Source organism: Chiloscyllium plagiosum, unplaced genomic scaffold, assembly GCF_037043375.1.
Source record: "Chiloscyllium plagiosum isolate Xiang-an unplaced genomic scaffold, Cpla_swu_hap1 HiC_scaffold_4, whole genome shotgun sequence".
Lineage (NCBI taxonomy): Eukaryota > Metazoa > Chordata > Chondrichthyes > Orectolobiformes > Hemiscylliidae > Chiloscyllium > Chiloscyllium plagiosum.
The window spans coordinates 56,046,772-56,068,956 of record NW_028270142.1 but is presented as its reverse complement, the minus strand read 5'-3'; positions in this window follow the sequence as shown (position 1 = coordinate 56,068,956).

The window sequence follows — 22,185 nt, the reverse complement described above, 5'->3', positions numbered from 1 at the left end:
TTCGCCTCCAAGCCACTCACCATCCTGACTTAGAAATATATCATAATTTCTTCACTGTGTGAAAATCCTGGAACTTTCTCTGTTTACTGTTATGGGTCTAATTACAGAACATGAGCTGCAATAGTTGAAGAAAGAGTCTCAGGACCAGGTGTTCAAGACCAATGAGGAAAAAACAATAAATGTTGTTATCCTTATCAGTAATGCTCCCCTCTCATGAAAGAATTTTTTAACAATCCTTTCCCCTGCCAATTATACTCCAAGAATAATACTGGAAACCAACCCTCCTTATTTGTTACAGAGCCATTTGTTACACTGTTCTCAAGCACAATGGCAATCAAGTCAGCCACAATAAGAGTTGCTCAGAATTGAAGATACCTATTGGAGTAGCTCCATCAAACAGTTTTTCCAATTAGGAGCAATATTCATTCATTTATTTATGAAATATATTGTCACTTATGCCTCGATACAGTGAAAAGTGGATAAATTTGCCACTTTCGGACGCTATTTTGAATTACTGAATAAATTGCGTAAATGGTAAAATACTGAATAAATTAATATTACATGGATATTACTAAAACTGAAAAAGCTCCAAAAAGACATTTTTCCCCCTCCATAGACTTCACCCTCCCTGCTTCTCCAGTCGCCACTGTCCCTGGGCTCCTGGCAATGTGCTCCTTTTCGACTGCCACCTAGCTGGAGACGGTCACATGGGCCCTGCACCTTTTCCGATGCTGGACACCGACTGATGGGCCAGGCTCCAAGGTGACCGATGGGCTCCTAGCTTGTGTTTCAATGACCAAAGTTGGGATGAAGATACACAGGGGCCTGGCCCACCACAGGATGATGCCCCAGGACAACCAAAATAAAAATATTACCTAGCTGGAAAGGCAATGTTGAAACCATATGGACGTGGCATGAACCATGAGCAGTTGAGCTCCATGTTCAGGAGCAAAATGATGCCAAACCCGTCACTGCCACCATTTTGAGCAGTGGAGATGCGGCCAAGGCTACCAAGGCCTTTGCTTGCTGACTCAGTACATACTGCTCTTTATGATTTTCCTTTCAAAAAGATGTTCTGTGTGTGTTTAAAAATTGCTAGGGTGTATATTCAAACCTTTGACTTATTTTTTTGAAATTTGGAACAAGTAATTCATTTGGTTAATCAGAGATGTGCAATACATATCTCTATGAGAACCATCCACAGAAGAAAATTGTAATCAGGCTATTGGAGTTGGGATTGAAGGTGGAAGGGACAGAGAAATTGTCAAAAAGTCAGTATCCCACTGTGCTCCTTCCTTCTTCCATCTTTTCCCATGGAGGCTTGGTGAAGACTTGGGATGAGCACTGATGAGGCAGAACAGACATTACACACATTATGGAGGTAATTAACAGGGAGTACCAAAGTGGAAATCCTTTTCCACAACAGCAGAGCAGTCCTATGCTGTGTGTTTCCAACAAGTAGGTTGGAGAAGAGAAGAGCTTGTTTGAAGGATTTTATTGAGTCCCTCCCAAAGCGAAAAATCAATTGGAAACTGGTAATACTTGGAAATGAATGTACTGGTCATACTAAAACTCTATTTGAAGATTTCAAGATGGGTCACACCAGTATATGCTCTTAGTTTTACTGGCTTTTCCTTCTGGGTTATCCTTTACACAAACTTACAACGACCCGTTTTGTGGACTGTAGTTATTTTTAAGACGTCTGGAAGCCTGCCCCAGTGACCTTTAAGAAAGTCATAGTGAACCTTCTTCTTGAAGCTTTGCTGTCCATGACATGAAAGGCCTTCAACAGCTATGCATTCTGCTGTATGCTGCTGGTAAGGTGTTGCTCATGAAATTGTGATCACTGTGTGTCAGGAGAAGAATAGGTGAAGGATGGGTAATAAAAGATTACAGGCAGATCAATCCGCTCAACAAACTGTGGAGAAAGTGAGGACTGCAGATGCTGGAGATCAGAGCTGAAAAATGTGTTGCTGGAAAAGCGCTTATGCCCGAAACGTCGATTCTCCTGCTCCTTGGATGCTGCCTGACCTGCTGCGCTTTTCCAGCAACATATTTATCAGCTCAACAAACTGTACCCATACTTGTGATTGGTTGTCACTTTGGCAGCTATGAAGAGTTCCCCTTTGAAAGTAGATTGTGGTAGCTGGGCAATCTTAACATTTGAACTTGACTTGTCATTCCCCGGAATGGGTACTTCCGTAGAACAATCCTACTCTGCCATGCTCTACATACCAAACCACAGGAATCATCATCAGCCACTAAAATGACTTTGTGGGAAAGTGAACTTTTTTTGGTCACACATTAGTATTCAGCATGATAGTTGAAGTGGAGGCTCTGGTTGGCTCAGTTAGTTTAATAATTAGTGTGTGATTCAGAATCACCAACAGCCTACTTTCAAAACCTCTCCCAACTAAGATGGATGTGTGACCTGCCTCATCTCCCTGAGGGTAACAGCAAGCCACTGCTGACAAAATAAAAACTGCAAAGGAATACAGCTCAGGGTGAAACGTCAGTTGGCAACAAACCAAATGACCTGCCTTCAGGCAGAGCACTTGTGGAATTGAAAGGAATTTGAAGTGGTGGCTTATAGCTACACATAGCTCCTCTACTACTTCAGCATCTAAGCTTCATGATAAAAGAGCAATGGTGTCAATAGATACTTGAGCTATGGATGATAAAGTATTAGAAATGTTATAAGATTTTGAAACGGTCCTATAAAGTCTAACCACAGCCTAGAATACTAAAAAAATCCTCCTACAGCTATATGATGAAATAAAAGAAAACTGGAAATTTTCAATGAAACACCATTTCAATATTTCAACAAAGCCTTTTCACCTTGTTTGTTTTATCCTTGTTTTCTTTAAGTAAGATGAGAAATTATTCATTCAGCTCAAATTATATTGCATCCATTCAAACATGGAAAAAACATTTGGAAATGGAAATTGAAATCGAAAAGCTGAAGTCATTCTTTTTGCTAAATAAAAAATTTCGAAGTCCACCTTCACTTTGCTTTAATATATAAAATTAACTTTCTCTGAACAAGACAATTTTTAAGCAACGCTTGAAGTGGAGATTTAAAATAACAGCAAGAAAATTCCTCTTTTACTTAAAGTCGTCATAGCAAACTGTGTTTAAAATTGCCAGTTATTCAAAGTTGCTTCTTTATAATGAATTATGAATCACAATCTGGGAAGGCCTAATATACTGTGAATCATTAATGTGAGCCAGGATATTCTCAAAGGCCAACTAAATCTTTCATTTTCTGCAGACTGCATTTTGTGGAGTAATGGAAGGAAGGAAGGAAGGCAAGTAATCAATTGAGATATATCTATTATTGAAGATGCTGACACTCATTATTATGTATAGCACTGCAGTAAACTGACATGAGATACAGATACATTCAGTAGGTTGGAGTAACTGTTACCAAAGCATGCGAGCAACCGGGAATGCATTTTCTCTCAGGTTGCAAGTCTTTCACTATATAAATTGGTTGCCTGCAGAAAGCTATTAAGTTTATCATCATAACTGTCAAAATCAGTAATGTAGTGGGCTACAGGTTTCAGGTTTGGATAACTCACAGAGATGGTATTAACACAATGAAAGGGTTAATGGCTTGGATAAGTGTTCAGAGCCAAGATTGCAATATGGAAACTGGATGGGTGTGATATTTGTCAATTAGATTGATATGTATTACTTGTAGTGGTACTGCTGAACTGAAAATCTCAATTTGAATTCAGGTGGTTAACTATGGCTCTTGTGGTAGAATGCTACCTTTGAGCCAGGAGACCTGGATTCATGTCTCATGTGCTCTGGATGTAGATAATAACACTTCCGAACAAGATGATTAAGAAAAGAGCTAAAGCAGTTTTTTAAAAAAAAATATTTCACAAATATACTTTATTCATAAAATAAACATACAGTTAATGAAGTATTTCTGTACAGTTTTTGTAGATAAAACAAACAAATATTGGAAATTTGGAATTCCCTGAAGTTGCAAAAAAAAAACCCAAGGCATTTCTTACTTACAGAAGACAATTTTTACAGACATTTGAGGCACTGAGAGAATGTGATAACTGAATGGACCCCCATTGTACTTTGAAAGATCTTAAACAGTAGTCTTTCCCTACTGCACCTTGCAGCAGCTGCCCCAAGCTTTGGTGCATTCTTCAACATGTAGTCATAGAGTTGGAATGTGCCAGTCTCCAACATTCAGTCAAGATCAACTCTTTGCACTGGAAGACCAGCAAGTATCTGAAGCAGTTAATCACAGCAACCTGACTGTGAACATTAGAGACTGACTGAAAGCAGAAAGGTAATCACAGTTGGTGAGAGACAAAGAAACTGCAGATGCTGGAATCCAAGGTAGACAGGCAGGAGGCTGGAAAAACACAGCAAGTCAGGCAGGATCAGGAGGTGGAGAAGTCGAAATTCCAGGTGTAACCCTTCTTCAGGACTGGGTCACGGGTGGACAGGAAGAAATCCTCAAATAGCTCAGCCAATGGACAATAACTTGCAAATACTTCAACCAACCAATTTGCTTGATCATGTGCCCAGCTAACCAAGCTGCATCAAGAGTAGAAATATGTATGATCTCCTTCAGGAAATTATATCCTTTATGCAAACCCCGGAAAAAAAGTCCCACTCATTGTGATAAAGGTTGTTAGAAGATATATATCAATAAGAGTGCTCAAAGAAGGAAGGCAAATATGTATCAATGGGAATAGTGTGAGTAAGTGTAAGCAGGCAGTTCTCAACCAAAACTCACTCTGAAACATTTTACAGTTATCTCAGGCAACCTGAGGAAATACTGTGGTTTTATTGAAACAGCTTTTTAAAAATAATTCTCAATAAAGTCATTGGATAAAATGTAAAACTATAGTGGGTGGCACAGTGGCACAGTGGTTAGCACTGCAGCCTCACAGCGCCAGAGACTCGTGTTCAATTCCTGCCTCAGGCGACTGACTGTGTGGAGTTTGCACATTCTCCCCGTGTTTGCGTGGGTCTCCTCCGGGTGCTCTGGGTTCCTCCCACAGTCCAAAAATGTGCAGGTTAGGTGAACTGGCCATGCTACATTGCCTGTAGTGTTAGTAGAAGGGGTAAATGTAGGGGAATGGGTGGGTTGCGCTTCAGTGGGTTGGTGTGGACTTGTTGGGCCGAAGGGCCTGTTTCCACACTGTTAGTAATCTAATCTAATATCTGGTGGAAACAATAATGTACACCCTTAACTCACAGTATTTAAGGTTCAAGAACATATAGAGGTAAAGTGAAGCACAAGGGTGTATGGAGTGGATCAATTAGAATCAAATCAGGTAGTGAAAAAGAAATACAGAGAGGATCAAAAGATTGGTTAAGAAGAAGTAAGAACAAAGAGACAATGAAAAAAGAATTGAGCTATTAAAATTTCTAAAGAATAATTCACGACCTGAAGATGTATGTTCCCATGATTTAAATTATTCCCATTCTGGGGTGGGAGGATGAGACACTGCTTTTGTCAAGCCAAAACTGGTGGAAATGTACTTCCCCTGTCCCTTCCCACGGTGACCCCATTTTGAGGCTGACTCATTGTCATAATTCTTTGGTGGAAACTGGCAGATGGGGAGCTGGACGAAGTGAGGATCTCTAAGAGAAGGCAGAAGGTGAGTGGAGCTTCATGGCAGTCATTGCTACCTTTGATCTTTCAGCACACAATCCCACTTGGGATCCAGATCCCCAATTTGGGAAGCCCTGAACTAACTACTTTCGAAGATTCACACTCAGAGCATGTCTCATCAGCAGTGCTGAATTCTTGGCCAGTTGCTCAATAGTCATGCTGTTCATTGTTAACAAACCATAATTTTTGGCAAGATGAAGTCAATTACCCTTTCTTGGCTATCCTACTGTTTCACCAATGTTCTGGTTACAACATTAACCAGAAGGTGGCAGATTGAATCCCCTGGTCAACGTGGACTTAGCTGAGCGAAAGTGAGGACTGCAGATGCTGGAGATCAGAGTCTAGATTAGAGTGGCGCTGGAAAAGCACAGCAGGTTAGGCAGCAGCCGAGGAGCAGGAAAATCGGCGTTTCGGGCAAAAGCCCTTCATCAGGAATTAGCTGATCTCAGCTAAGGCTGTGGTAGTCTTCGTATCCCTGAATTAGGGCGGGGTGTGTCACTGTTATTCCTGAGTTTTGTTGAGTCAAAAGAAAAAAGTGGACTGCATATAAAATGGACTACAGAGTTCATATTATCCCTTTATATTATGAGGTAAGACCAATCTTGCACCTTTCCTAAGCAGGAGAAAGTGAGGACTGAAGATGCTGGAGATCTGAGTCGGCAGTGTGGTGCTGGAAAAGCACAGCAGATCCTGCTCCTCAGATGCTGCCTGACTTGCTGTGCCTTTCCAGCATCACACTGTTGACTCTTTCCTAAGCAACATTGCAATCCTATTTCCCATATTTGTCATGAATGCAGCAATGTGGCTTAATGTAAATGATTACAGTAGAGTCCACAGATGGCTCAGAAGTAAATGCACCATCTGGACCTATGCTATACTGAAGAGGAAGGTCATTGATTATTGCAGTAACTTCAATACCTCTGACTTAGAGACAAGAAAGATCCATTCCCTCCTGCTGTTGATTGTTAACACGTGACTGTGCCTTACCAGTGTAGCAAAGTGATTTTGCTGAGGTGGTGAGGATCAGGATGAGATTCAATTGTTCAGCTTTCCACAGTTCAATAATCTGACAGCGCAAAGCATGGTCAAGGGATTTGTTGGAACTTGTGGAACGGCAACTCACAAAGGGAGTTAAACCTTTGAAATAAAATTGACTTCTTAGTCATGTTTAGAATTGCAATAAGATAAACCATGAACTTCAAATATTCAAAGTATATATCTGCAATAGAATGAAAATGGGTGTTGGTTAGACGTGTGTATGCTTGCATGGTTTGGACTGGGCATTTGAAATAAGTAAATGCTGATGCAAATGGAAACTTATGAGAACAAAGTTGAAGGATGTCATTTAGAAAATTTCCATACCATTGCTAGCCCATGTTATTGCCAAGAAGAAAACAAATTATTTTGCAGTGTTGGACTTTTTATTGGAAGGTGGGAAGGAGGAAAGAAATTGGAAAACACATTTTATTATCTTGCTGTGGATTATCTCCCCAAAGCATGAAAACATTTGAATTGTTTCACATACAATCGTGTGGCGTCTGAAAGGTTCTGATCACCATGCTATAGTGTGTTGGTATCATACTGTACAGATATTTCATTTCAGTGTGTTGCATCTCTTGAAATAGTGAGGAAATGAAAGAGCCAATTGGTGGCAACGTTCAAGTTGTACAGAATGCCTGAAATACAGATGTTTCACATTTGGAGATCTCACTCCCAATTCACTTCAGTTATATACAATAATGCAATACTGGATTAGAAATAGTGTAGAGGAATTTAGAACTCTCTTACACTTTGTGATATGAAGGCTTGAAGTCAAATGATTTAGCTACCACTAGAAACACACTTTGCCAACTTCTAGTTATAGCCCTGGAAATGGTTCACATATTTCCAATTGAAACTGGAATATTAATTGACTCCTTAATCTGATTGTAACCTAAAAACTAATCCATTGAATGAATAGACGACTGTTTACATTATAATGGGAGAGCCTGAGGCAGGATACCATCCAAACTCAATGCATCTCTGACTCTAGTTCCAGCTAGCTTTTCCATGGTACTCACATGAAATCAAATAGATTAATATTAATGAATAATCCTGGGTTTTTTTTCCAAGTCCAATTCTCAATTTTTGGACCATATCCAGGGAAACTCCTTGAGAGAAAAATTGTTGCATATTCCTGATAGTACTTCGGTTAAATGTGCATTCAGGTGTACTGCCTATGTTTGTTAATGTTAACTGTGCGGGTGTTTTCTTAACCAAGATCCTACAATAACTTTGAAAAATTAAACATTCACTGACCCTGAATTAAATGAGTACACTTATAAGCAACACTTATTTTTTCAATACACTTGTGGAATGTAGGTGCCACTGACTGTATTTTCAATTATTGCCCAACACTAATTGCCCTTGAGAAAGTGGTGATGAGCTGTCTTCTTGAACCACTGCAGGCCATATAGTAGACCCACAATGCGGTTAGGGAGGGAATTCTAGGATTTTGTTTCAACAATACTGAAAGAATGACAATATATTTCCAAGTTAGGATGGTGAGTGGCTTGGAGGGTAACTTGCAGGTAGTGATGTTTCCTTGAATCACTGCCCTTGTTCCTCTAGATGTTAGGGATTGTTGGTTCGGAAGCTGCTCTTTCAGGAACTTTGATGAATTCCTGCAGTGCATCTTACAGATGATATACACTGCTGCTACTGAGCTTTGGTGGTGGAGGGAGTGTACGTTTGTGGAGGTGGTGGCAATTAAGTGGGCTGCTTTGTTTTGATAGGGATAAAACTTTCTTGAGTGTTGCTGGGGCTGCGCGTATCTGGGCAAATGGAGAGTATTTCATCACATTCCTGACTTGAGCCTTGTGAACAGTTTTGGGGAGTCACAGGGTGAGATATTCACTGTAACATTCCTTGCCTCTGATCTGCTCTTTTAGCCACTGTATTTCTATGGCTAATCCCGTTAAGTTTCTGGTCAATGTTAACTTCCAGGATGTTGATATTTGGGGATTCAGTAATGATAATGCCATTGAATGTCAAGGGGCAGCCACAGAAAATAGGGGAGATACTAAATGAGTATTTTGCATCAGTATTTACTGTGGAAAAGGATATGGAAGATATAGACTGTAGGGAAATAAATGGTGACATCTTGCAAAATGTCCAGATTACAGAGGAGGAAGTGCTGGATGTCTTGTAACAGTTAAAGGTGGATAAATCCCCAGGACCTGATCAGGTGTACCTGAGAACTCTGTGGGAAGCTAGAGAAGTGATTGCTGGGTCTTTTGCTGAGATATTTATATCATTGATAGTCACAGACGAGGTGCCAGAAGACTGGAGGTTGGCAAACATGGTGCCACTGTTTAGCAAGGGCAGTAAACACAAGCCAGGGAACTATAGACCAGTGAGCCTGACCTCGGTGGTGGGGAAGTTGTTGGAGGGAATCCTGAGGGACAGGATGTACATGTATTTGGAAAGGCAAGGACTGATTCAGGATAGTCAACATGGCTTTGTGCGTGGGAAATCATGTCTCACAAACTTGATTGAGTTTTTTGAAGAAGTAACAAAGAAGATTGATGAAGGAAGAGCAGTAGATGTGATCTATACGGACTTCAGTAAGGTGTTCGACAAGGTTCCCAATGGGAGACTGATTAGCAAGGTTAGATCTCATGGAATACAGGGAGAACTAGCCATTTGGATTCAGAACTGGCTCAAAGGTAGAAGACAGAGGGTGGTGGTGGAGGGTTGTTTTTCAGACTGGAGGCCTGTGACCAGTGGAGTGCCACAAGGATCGGTGCTGGGCCCTCTACTTTTTGTCATTTACATAAATGATTTGGATGCGAGCATAAGAGGTACAGTTAGTAAGTTTGCAGATGACACCAAAATTGGAGGTGTAGTGGACAGTGAAGAGGGTTACCTCAGATTACAACAGGTTCTGGACCAGATGGGCCAATGGGCTGAGACGTGGCAGATGGAGTTTAATTCAGATAAATGCGATGTGCTGCATTTTGGGAAAGCAAATCTTAGCTGGACTTATACACTTAATGGTAAGGTCCGAGGGAGTGTTGCTGAACAAAGAGACCTTGGAGTGCAGGTTCATAGTTCCTTGAAAGTGGAGTCGTAGGTAGATAGGATAGTGAAGAAGGCGTTTGGTATGCTTTCCTTTACTGGTCAGAGTATTGAGTACAGGAGTTGAAAGGTCATGTTGCAGCTGTACAGGACATTGGTTAGGCCACTGTTGGAATATTGCGTGCAATTCTTATCTCCTTCCTATCGGAAAGATGTTGTGAAACTTGAAAGGGTTCAGAAAAGATTTACAAGGATGTTGCCAGGGTTGGAGGATCTGAGCTACAGGGAGAGGCTGAACAGGCTGGGGCTGTTTTCCCTGGAGCGTCGGAGGATGAGGGGTGACCTTATAGAGGTTCACAAAATGATGAGGGGCATAGATGGGATAAATAAACAAAGTATTTTCCCTGGGGTCGGGGGTCCAGAACTAGAAGGTATAGGTTTAGGGTGAGAGGGGAACGATATCAAAGAGACCTAAGAGGCAACATTTTCACGCAGAGGGTGGTACGTGTATGGAATGAGCTGCCAATGGATGTGGTGGAGGCTGGTATAATTGCAACATTTACGAGGCATTTGGATGGATATATGAATTGGAAGGGTTTGGATGGATATGTGCCGGGTGGTGGCAGGTGAGACTAGTTTGGGTTGGGATATCTGGTCGGCATGGACAGGTTGGACCGAAGGGTCTGTTTCCACGCTGTATATCTCAATGACTCTATGAGTCTGTTTGTAAAAACCCTTTCGATTCTCCTAAACTCTATTTGCCAAAGCTATTTCATGTCCCCTTTTTGCCCTCCTGATTTCCCTCTAAAGTGTATTCCTACTGCCTTTATGCTCTTCTAAGGATTCACTCGATCTATCCTGCCTATGCTTCCTTTTTTTTCTTAACCAAACCCTCAATTTGTTTAGTCATCCAGCATTCCCTATACCTACCAGTCTTTCCTTTCACCCTAACAGGAATATACTTTCTCTGGACTCTTGTTATCTCATTTCTGAAGGCTTCCCATTTTCCAGCCGTCCCTTTACCTGTGAACATCTGCCCCAGTCAGCTTTTGAAAGTTCTTGCCTAATACCATCAAAATTTAGAACTTCAACTTTTAGATCTGGCCTATCCTTTTCCATCATTATTTTAAATCTAATAGAATTATGGTCACTGGTCCCAAAGTGCTCCCCCACTGACACCTCAGTCACCTGCCCTGCCTTATTTTCCAAGAGTAGGTCAGGTTTTGCACCTTCTCTAGTAGGTACATCCACACACTGAATCAGAAAATTGTCTTGTACACACTTCACAAATTCCTCCCCATCTAAACCCTTAACACTATGGCAGTCCCAGTCTATGTTTGAAAAGTTAAAATCCCCTACCATAGCCACTCTATTATTCTGAGAGATAGCTGAGATCTCCTTACAAGTTTGTTTCTCAATTTCCCTCTGACAATTAGGGGTTCTATAATACAATCCCAATAAGGTGATCATCTCTTTCTTAGTTCTCAGTTCCACCCAAAAAACTTCCCTGGATGTATTTCCAGAATATCCTCCCTCAGCACAGCTGTAATGCTATCTCTTATCAAAAACGCCACTCCCCCTCCTCTCTTGCCTCCCGTTCTATCCTTCCTGTAGCATTTGTATCCTGGAACATTAAACTGCCAGTCCTGTCCATCCCTGAGCCATGTTTCTGTAATTGCTATGATATCCCAGTCCCATGTTCCTAACCATGCCCTGAGTTCATTTGCCTTCCCTGTTAGGCCCCTTGTATTGAAATAAATGCAGTTTAATTTATTAGTCCTACCTTGTCCCTGCCTGCCCTGACTGTTTGACTCGCTTCTGTTCTCAACTGTACCAGTCTCAGATTGATCTCTTTCCTCACTATCTCCCTGGGTCTGTTTGGAGGTGGCAGAAATGACGAAGGATGATACGATGTATCTGGAGGTTGGTGGGGTGGTAGGTGAGGACCAGTGGGATTCTGTCCTGGTGGCGATTGGAGGGACCGGGTTCAAGGGCGGAGGAGCGGGAAGTGGAGGAGATGCGGTGGATAGCATCGTCAACTACGTCTGAGGGGAAATTTTGGTCTTTGAAGAAGGAAGCCATCATATCATCCTTCATCATTTCCGTCCCCTCCAAACAGACCCCACCACCAAGGATATATTTCCCTCCCCTCCCCTATCAGCGTTCCGGAAAGACCACTCCCTCCGCGACTCCCTCGTCAAATCCACACCCCCCACCAACCCAACCTCCACTCCCAGCACCTTCCCCTGCAACCGCAAGAAATGCAAAACTTGCGCCCACACCTCCCCCCTCACTTCCATCCAAGGCCCCAAGGGATCCTTCCATATCCGTCACAAATTCACCTGCACTTCCACACACATCATTTACTGCATCCGCTGCACCCGATGTGGCCTCCTATACATTGGGGAGATGGGCCGCCTACTTGCAGAACGTTTCAGAGAACACCTCTGGGACACCCGGACCAACCAACCCAACCGCCTCGTAGCTGAACACTTTAACACCACCTCCCACTCCACCAAGGACATGCAGGTCCTTGGCCTCCTCCATCGCCAGACCATGGCAACACGACGCCTGGAGGAAGAGCGCCTCATCTTCCGCTTAGGAACCCTCCAACCACAAGGGATGAATGCAGATTTCTCCAGCTTTCTCATTTCCCCTCCCCCCACCTTTTCTCAGTCCCAACCCTTGGACTCAGCACCGCCTTCTTGACCTGCAATCTTCTTCCCGACCCCTCCGCCCCCTCTCCGGCCTATCACCCTCACCTTAACCTCCTTCCACCTATCGCATTCCCAACGCCCCTCCCCCAAGTCCCTCCTCCCTACCTTTTATCTTAGCCTGCTTGGCACACCCTCCTCATTCCTGAAGAAGGGCTTATGCCCAAAATTTCGATTCTCCTGCTCCTTGGATGCTGCTTGACCTGCTGCGCTTTTCCAGCAACACATTTTCAGCTCTGATCTCCAGCATCTGCAGACCTCACTCTCTCCTGCCACTTGATTTAGTCAACAACTTCCTTAATTGCACCTGCTTTCTTTTTCTCCTCTTTAAAGAATGATGCCAGGACTATAAGGGTTACGTTCTGAGGATAAATTATATAGACGAGGCTTCTACTCCCCTGCAAATAGATGGTCAAAAGTTAATCTAGTGGAGGTATTTTAAAATAATTAATAGTAAAGTAACAAAAAGATTCTGGGTAATCCAAAGTGGAGGATGGGAAAAAAATTGTGGCTGTAAGAGTTGCTCTTTTTTTTAACCTATTTTAGGTGTTGCAGGTGATTTCCTCAAATTCCGGAAGCAGCAAAATTTTTTTATACGCTATTGCATTGTTTGGGGAACTTTGGGGAACAAAGATCAAAACAATCGCAGTTTTAAAAGGAGGAAGACAGACAAAGGCAGCAACCACATGGTCAGGAAGGGAAAGAGAGAAAGAAACCTACACTGCTAACTGACACAGCAGTGAACCTGTGCAGTTACTGCCTTTGGTGTTTGAGTTCATGTATCTCTGGACATCGGAGTACGTCTGGGAAAATTAACAAACAGCGAAATTCACAGCTAATCTTAGAGGAACCTGTGTGGGAGCACTCACAACACAGGAACAGACAAGTACATAGATTTTACATGTAACCTTGCTGTTTTTATTGAGAGCTGTCTTTTGATTAAATTTTCTAAAAGTACTAAGTTAGCCTGGAGCACTGTTTTTAGAGCAATAACACGATGCTATTTTCTGAGTCTGTAGATTGTAAAGAAGCAAAGATGGCCTTTAGTTGAGTACTGTGCTCTTCCTGTTCACTGTGGGAATTTAGGGAGAGTTTCAATGTTATTGATGATTATTTCTGCAGGAAGTGTCTTTGGTTCTGAATCCTATCAGATCGCATGGATTGGTTGGAGTGGCAGTTAGAGGCAATAAGGAATTTACAAGAGTGAGAGGATGTGATAGATGGCAGTTATAGGAAGGGAGAAATGCCACAGATAGATGGGTTAAAAAGGAGGTCCTCGAAGGTAGTAATATCTGGATTACTCCTGGTGCTACAAGCTAATGAGAATAGGAATAGGAGGATAGAGCAGGTGAATACCTGGCTGACGAGCTTGTGCAGGGGAGAAGGTTTCATATTTTTGGATCATTGGAATTTGGGGTAGAAGTGACCAGGACAAGAAAGATGGATTACGCTTGAATTAGAAGGGGACTAATATAGTGGCAGGGAAATATGCTACAGATGCTTGGAAGGATTTAAACTAACAAGGTGGGGGAGGTGGGACCAGGGAAATAGTGAGGAAAGAAATCAATCTGAGACTGGTGCAGTCGAGAAATGGAGCAAGTCAAACACTCAGGGTAGGCAGGAAAAAGCAGAGAATAAGGTAGGACTGATAATTTAAACTGCATTTATTTCAATGCAAGAGGACTAACAGGGAAAGGAGATAAAATCAGGGCATGGTTAGGAACATGAGACTGGGATATCATAGCAATTATAGAAATGTGGCTCAGGACCGGCAGCTTAATGTTCCAGGATACAAATGCTACAGGAAGGGTAGATAGAGAGGCAAGAGAGGAGGGGGAGTGGCGCTTTTGATAAGGGATATCATTACTGCTGTACTCAGGGAGGATATTCCTGGGAATACAGCCAGGGAAGTTATTTGGGTGGAACTGAGAAATAGGAAAGAGATGATCACCTTATTGGGATTGTATTATAGGCCCCCTAATAGTCAGAGAGAAATTGAGAAACAAGTTTGTAAGGAGATTTCAGTTACCTGTAAGAATAATAAGATGGTTATGGTAGGAGATTTTAACTTTCCAAACATAGACTAGGACTGCCATAATGTTAAGGGTTTAGATTGAGAGGAATTTGTTAAGTATGTACAAGAAAATTTTCTGATTCAATATGTGGACGTACCCACTAGAGAAGGTGCAAAACTTGACCTACTCTTGGGAAATAAGGCAGGGCAGGTAACTGAGGTGTCAGTGGGGGAGCACTTTGGGGCCAGCAACCATAATTCTATTAGTTTTAAATTAGTGATGGAAAAGGATAGGCCAGATCTAAAAGTTAAAGTTCTAAATTAGAGGAAGGCTAACTTTGACGGTATTAGGCAAGAACTTTCAAAAGTTGATTGAGGGCAAATGTTCGCAGGTAAGTGAATGGCTGGAAAATGGGAAGCCTTCAGAAAGGAGAAGCAAGAGTTCAGAGACAGTATATTCCTGTTAGGGTGAAAGTTAAGACTGGTAGGTGTAAGGAATGCTGGATAACTAGAGAAATTGAGGGTTTGGTTAAGAAAAAGAAGGAAGCATATGACAGGTATAGGAGGCAGATGACATCAAAATTGAAGGTGTAGTGGACAGCGAAGGAGGTTACCTTTGAGTACAATGGGATCTTGATCAGGTGGGCCAATGAGCTGAGGAGTGTCAGATGGAGCTTAATTTAGATAAATGTGAGGTGCTGCATTTTGGAAAGACAAATCAGAACAGGGCTTATACAGTTAATGGGAAGGTCCTGAGGAGTGTTGCTGAACAAAGACACCTTGGAGTGCAGGTTCATAGTTCCTTGAAAGTGGTGTTGCAGGTAGATAGGACAGTGAAGAAGGCGTTTGGCATGCTTTCCTTTTTTGGTCAGAGCATTGAGTACAGGAGTTGAGAGTCAAGAGTGTGGTGCTGGAAAAGCACAGTTGGTCAGGCAGCCCTTCCTGTGAAAGGCTTATGCCCGAAACATCAATTTTCCCACCCCTCGGATGGCTGCCTGACTGGCTGTGCTTTCCCAGAGCCACACTCTCGACTCTGATCTCCAGCAGCTGCATTTCTCACTTGCGCCATTAGGAGCTAAGAGGTCATGTTATGGCTGTACAGGACATTGGCTAAGCTACTTTTGGAATAATGCATACAAATGTGGTCTCCCTCCTATCAGAATGATGTTGTGAAACTTGAAAGGGTTCAGAAAAGATTTATGTTGCCAGGTTTGGAGGATTTGAGCTATAGGGAGAGGCTGAACAGACTGGAGCTGTTTTCCCTGGAGCATCAGAGGCTGAGGGGTGACCTTATAGAGGCTTATAAAATCATGAGGGGCATGAATAGGATAAATAGACAAGGGCTTTTCCCTGGGATGGGGGAGTCCAGCACTAGACGGCATAGGTTTAGGGTGAGAGGAAAAAAAGTTGAAGGGACTTAAGGGGCAACGTTTTCATGCAGCAGGTGGGGAGTGCATGTATGGATGGAACTGCCAGAGGAAGTGGTGGAGGCTGGTCCAGTTACAGCATTTAAAAGGTATCTGGATGGGGATGTAAATAGGAAGGGTTTTAGAGGGATCTGATCCAAGTTCTGGTAAATGGGACTAGATTAGGTTGGGATATCTGGTCAGCATGGATAGGTTGGACCAAAGGATTTGTTTCTGTGCTGTCCATCTCTATGGCTCTATGACAAAAAGGGAAACTATTTCCTGTGGTAGAGGAATTGAGAAGCAGGAGTCATAACCTTACAATTAGAGCTAAGCTGTCTGTGCGAAATAATTTCTTCTCAAAAGGATATTGGAAATCTGAAACTCACTCCATCATAAAGCTATTAAGGCTAGATCAATTGATCAATTCTAAATTGGCAGGTTTCTGTTTGGCAAAGGTACCAGAGGTTATTTATGAAATCAAGATAGATGAATTTCAGACAGTAATCAGGCATCATCTCCCTGAATCGTGGATCAGATTCAACAGGGCTAAATGGCAGACCCCTATTCCCATGTTTCAAGATTCTGTGGGCTTATTTCTCTGAGCAACATTGAGCCATACCTCTCCTGTCAATTATTTAAAATAAATGACTTAAAAGCTGTTTAGAAGAATCAATGTCTGGTATTACATGCTGGCTAAAAATGGTTCTCAAACAGTCGTTGTCATAAGAGGAATGGACAGGTTGGATTCAATACTTGTTGTGAAAGTATGAAGTGCTTTAATCTCTCAATTTATGATCAATCAGAGCGATTCAGGGGATTATGAAAATTGCCTCAAGGAGTACATCACTTTGAGTACAGCAAGAATAGTATAAATTTAGAGTAAAGTATCAATGACTGGATAAGAATATACGTTGAAGTTACGTTTGAACTGTACAGTGTTCAGCTTGTCGGAAAAACAGAAGGTGCTGGACAAACTTACTCAGTTTGTCAACATCCGTGGAAACAGAGGAAAACAATGTTAATGATTTGAGTCCAATATGGCACTTCTTCGGAACTGAAGAGAACTGGAAAAGTGATGGGATTTATGCAATAGAAAGGGGAGGGGGGAATGGAGGAGCAAGAGAAACCGTTAATGAAGGCGCCCAGAGGAAAATGCAGAGGGAGTGCTCATGGAAGTAGAGAAGGAAGTGACTGGGGGTGGGAGAGGGGGTGGACAGAATAAGTGGTCATTAAGGTCAGACTTCATTGTCTGAGGTTACTGAGCTCTTGTGGTGAAATTTCCATGTTAGTCCCAATGCAAGCTGGAGGAACAGCTCCTCAATTCCCACTTAGGCATTTTACATTTGAATGCGCATGGATTTACTCTCAGCAGAATTAATATAGTTCATGTTACAACACCTACTATTAATATCTAGTTTTCATCTCTATACCTTCTTGATCATTGTTGCCTCCACTACTTGTTCTATTTGCTCCTCCTCACCACTTTTTCTTCAGCACGAAGCCCATCATTTTTCCAGCTCCCTTCAGTTCTGAAGAAGATTCATATCTAACATGAAATGTTAACTCTGGCCTTTTTTGGCTCAGACTGTGTTGCATCGGGACTTTTGGAGGGATTTCTGCCTTGAAACCGGGCACATGTTTTCATCAAATATTACATGTTCTCACCTCATTAATGAACTACCCATATGCATGGCATTCTTCACATCTGATTCCAGCATCATCCTACCATGAATGATTCCCTGAACATCTCCCCTCTCAGCCGATTACTTCAGAAAGACTGGCATCCTTTATACTTATGCCATATTGGAAAGGCTGCTGTCCAACTCGACAAAGTGTTGGCAGTCTACCATTGGCCCTCACTGGCAATGTAATGCCACAGAAGTGACAAATTCATGCTGCCAACAGTACATAGCCGGGGGCTGACATTCCCTCTCACATGACTCCATTCTCTCACCCTAGTCACAATTTAACCACCCCGCCACACAATTTCCTTGTCCTTAGTTACACCATCACTGATCATCCTCTAAGTCAGCACTGCCCTGTTCCCAATGCCCACTGTGAAGCCACAGCTTGTCATTGTCCACTAGGGGATCATCACTTAAGGGCAAGCAATCAGATAATTCCAAACATAATTTTTTTTATTTACAGACATCAAAAGCAAATCCAAATAAAACCAATCGAGGCTGAAATTGTTCCGACAATTCAAAGCAGAGTTTTGCATCATGACCACAAATATTTTACAGACCATGATGGAATGGAACACCTTCCTGTTGCTGATTTCTGTAGTGTTATGATAAAGCCCTCTCAGTGCCACATGTAACCTGATGATGTATCTGGGGAATGCAGCTATGTTCCCGAATTCTCCTGCCTGGGCTGTCAGACTGACCTTGTCATCAGGCAATGAAACAAACTGGTGTGATGTTGCAAAGTTGGCATCAGTCACTGTCCTGATGCACTGTGGCTGAGAGATCCCACACAGCTCATTTGTTACTCCCTGGAAGAAGCCAGTCACATAGACTATCACTTCCATTGTTCGTGGGAGAGGATGACCTCCCTGTCCTGCAGCTGTCAGGTTCTGCTCTAACATCAATGCAGTTCCATAACAATGTCCCAACATTGTGCCTTGCTCTTCCCCTGGAAAACTCTGGTCCTCCTGTCTAACTGACACATCCCAGCAGGCCCTGTGGCTGCAACTTTTCCCTGACCTGAGTGCTCTTCATCCCCTGCAATGGCCTCCTGCTTTTGTAAGTTTGTCATAGGGCCTGGTCCTCCTGCATTTGCCTTCATCTTCTTCGGAAAGCATCCATAGCATTCAATATCCCAACTGGGGGCAGGACTCTCATTGGCTACAACTTATGTTAGGAACTCAAGCCACAAAAGAAATTCTGAGATCTCAGAACAGTTATCAGTAGCAGATGGTGCAAAGAAGGGCTGAATATACTTCACCACACAGTGAAACATATTGAACCCTGATTAAGAGGGACATGGCAAAATCATCTATCTACATTCAGACTCAACATGTACATCAATCATTCAGTTTCTTATTATATTCAGTACATGATTAAACGTATATCACAAATAATGAAGGGATGTTGTGTAGCTTGCACAACACCTTTGGAAATTGCATGAATAATAGTACATCTTTGATCAGCATTGGCCTTTATAATATCATTGATGCTAATCTCAGCAAAACTGAGATGCTCATATTCAGTTTACAAATATACATTGAGCATTACATATGACCAGCCTAAGGCGATGACATGTTGGCTCACTAGTTAGCACTGCTGCCTCATAGCACTAGGGACCTGTGTTTGATTGCACCCTTCGGCAGCTGTCTGTGTGGCGTTTGCACATTCTCCCCATGGCTGTGTGGGTTTCCCCCGAGTGCTCCAGTTTGCTCCCACATTCCAAAGAAATGCAGGTTAGGTGGTTTGGACAAGCTAATTTGTCTTTTGGCAGGTTAGGAGAAAGTGAGGACTGCAGATGCTGGAGATCAGAGTTGAAAAATGTGGCGCTGGAAAAGCACAGCAGGTCAGGCAGCATCCAAGAAGCTGGAGAGATGGCATTTCAGGCATAAGCCCTCAGGGGTCGACTTTCCTGCTCCTCGGATGCTACCTGACCTGCTATGCTTTTCCAGTGCCACATTTTTCGACACTGTAGGTGGGTTAGCCATAGAAAGTGCTTAGTTACAGGATGGGTCTGGGTGGGATGCTGTTCAGAGAGTTGGTGTGGACTTGATGGGCCAAATGCCTGTTTCCACTGTAGGGATTCAATGAAAAGCATCTGATCCTCAAGCATCTTTTTTTTACTCTGCATGCTTTGCAAATTGGCGATGAGATGATTGCAAATAGAAAAAATCTACAGTTTGCAAATAACTGCTTTGTGTCTTTGTACCTTGTATCCAGCAAAGGTGTACCCTTCACATTTAATAACCTTCTGCAGTTCCCCGTGTATTATCCTTCATCGTTATGGGTAATTCAGCAGTGTTGTGTGAGTAGATTGCAGTGGCTCCAGAAGCTGGCATAAGAGATGGATAATAAATTCCACCCTTGTTAGTGACACCCACATCCCAAGGCTGAAAATGAGAAAGATCGGGATCCTGCACAATATCAGAGCCTGGGAAAATATCTGCATTGTGTGAGGGTTACATACGTCAGGCTTTGAGCATTGATTGGCATAAACAATGAGTTTTTGAAAAAGCTGCTTCAGAAACATCACAGCTAAATTTCATCTGCAAATGACTCTTCAGAGACTGTGCCCTCAAACCATAATCAATTGCCACTTGACCCTTAAGTTTTGCTGGCTCAGCTGTTGTGCACATCTCCTTTTTGGTTTGCTGTCTTTCAGAGCTCATTTAGAGATGACAATTCAACAAGAGACCAAAACAAACACATTGAAAGCTTCATCTGTCATCCTCCCCACCTTCTGGCAATGGCTAAAGTTAATATTTCTCAGGTTTTTTGGCACAGGTCGCAGGTTTCAGTGTGCATCCCATATATGCTGTAAGCACCGGCTTTAAGGTAGCTTTCTTCAGTGTACAGCTAGTGATCCAGTCAAACAGTCTCATGCCACTGAGTGAGATGCTGGCGGCTAATATGTGTCAATCTGGCTGGAAAATAAACTTGTATAAATTGGAAACTGCTCCAAAATGACAGGCCAGGCAATGAGAGTGGATGCAGTATATCACTGTGAGGACCAGGAATTCATTTCTTCTTATCTGTCTACCATCGCCAGTCTCTGTAATGAAATTTTTACAGCTTTGATGAAGTAGCCCATACAGTCTGGTGTTTTTTTTTCTCTCTCTCTCTAGTTGAGTTCATTTCCTTTCAGCAGTACAGAATGGTGCTGTGACATTCTCAGCAAGATCTCTGGCATTCTCTGGAGATAAAGGATTTGAAATTTGCCTCCTCTCCCCCTAATATTTAGAAGAGTCGCTGCATGTGAAATTCTGTCTTGCAAATTGATTTATCACACAAACAGTACCTGCTACTAGCAAATTATAATCTCCGTCCTTGTCAGGTGTTAGTTTTCATGGCCATCCCTGAAGAGCACTGCAATGTCATCACAGCTTTGTTTTGTATTTGCATTATTTCTAGACATCGCCATCTCCTAAAGGGACTGTGGAGTTATTCCAGAGCACTTCACCTGTGAATTCTATTTAATTCAGTTGTAGTCAAGCAATATTAAAACTCAAGGTCCTATATTCTGTCAACTTGCCTATTATTCATCTGCCAGAATCCGTCAGCCTGCAGCAAATTAGTATTGTCTGGAAATTTGTCTTTCCTTTGTACATTCAGCATCTTTCCTTGGTTAATCTTAAATCTAACATTCACTGTACTTTCATCTTATTTTTGTATGTGCTGAGTGTAGCTCTGATTAATTGGACTTTCTTTAGCCTTTTTAAAAATTAAATATTTCCATGCCTTGCCTCAGTGTCTAAACGTGGTGCAACAATTACCAGATAGGGGTGTTCCCTCCCAGTCAGGAAACACTTCATGAGGATGGCTTCAGTCAGGACCTTGCGATCATGTGACACTACAGGTGACCCACTACACTATATACTCTCTCTCACACTCTTACATACCCACACAATCACGCAGACCTTCTCTCATACACACGCTCTCTCTCAGACACACATACATACAGCCCCACACTCACATCCATGCACACACGCTCTCATGGGTTTATACTCCATCATACTCATGCATACACTCGACCAAGCATGCAAAAACACAAACACACACTCTCTCACGCGCACTCACACTCACATGCACACATTCTCACACACACACTTTCTCTCTCTCTCTCCCATACATGCACACACACACACATATAAGTCTATGGGTGAATTTGCATTTGCAGAGTTATATTTTTGCTCAAAAAGCTCACAACCTGCAGGCAGGCAATCCATGTAATATTTTGTAAATTCCTACTTTGGAAATACAATCAGTCTGACTCGATTGGAACAGACTCTAACCTCACATCTCCAGCATCTGCAGCCCTCACTTTCTCTCACATCTTGTCTGAGCCAAGATGTCAACTTCTTTTTTATAAAACATTGTTATCTTGAGAATGTGACTTAAAAGAAGCTCTTACATTTACATATTAATAAACCAAAACCTGCAACCCATTCTGAAAGGTGAAAGACTTAACAGCAATCTAGTTTGTTCAATATATCATCTCAGTTGCATAGCACTGTCATCTTTTGCTATGAATTCTGTGTCTTATGATCCTGTTTCACAGATACCTGATGAAGGAGCAGTCTAATAGCTAGTAATTCCAAATAAACTTGTTGGACTATAACCTGGTGTTGTGTGATTTTTAACTCAGTGTCTA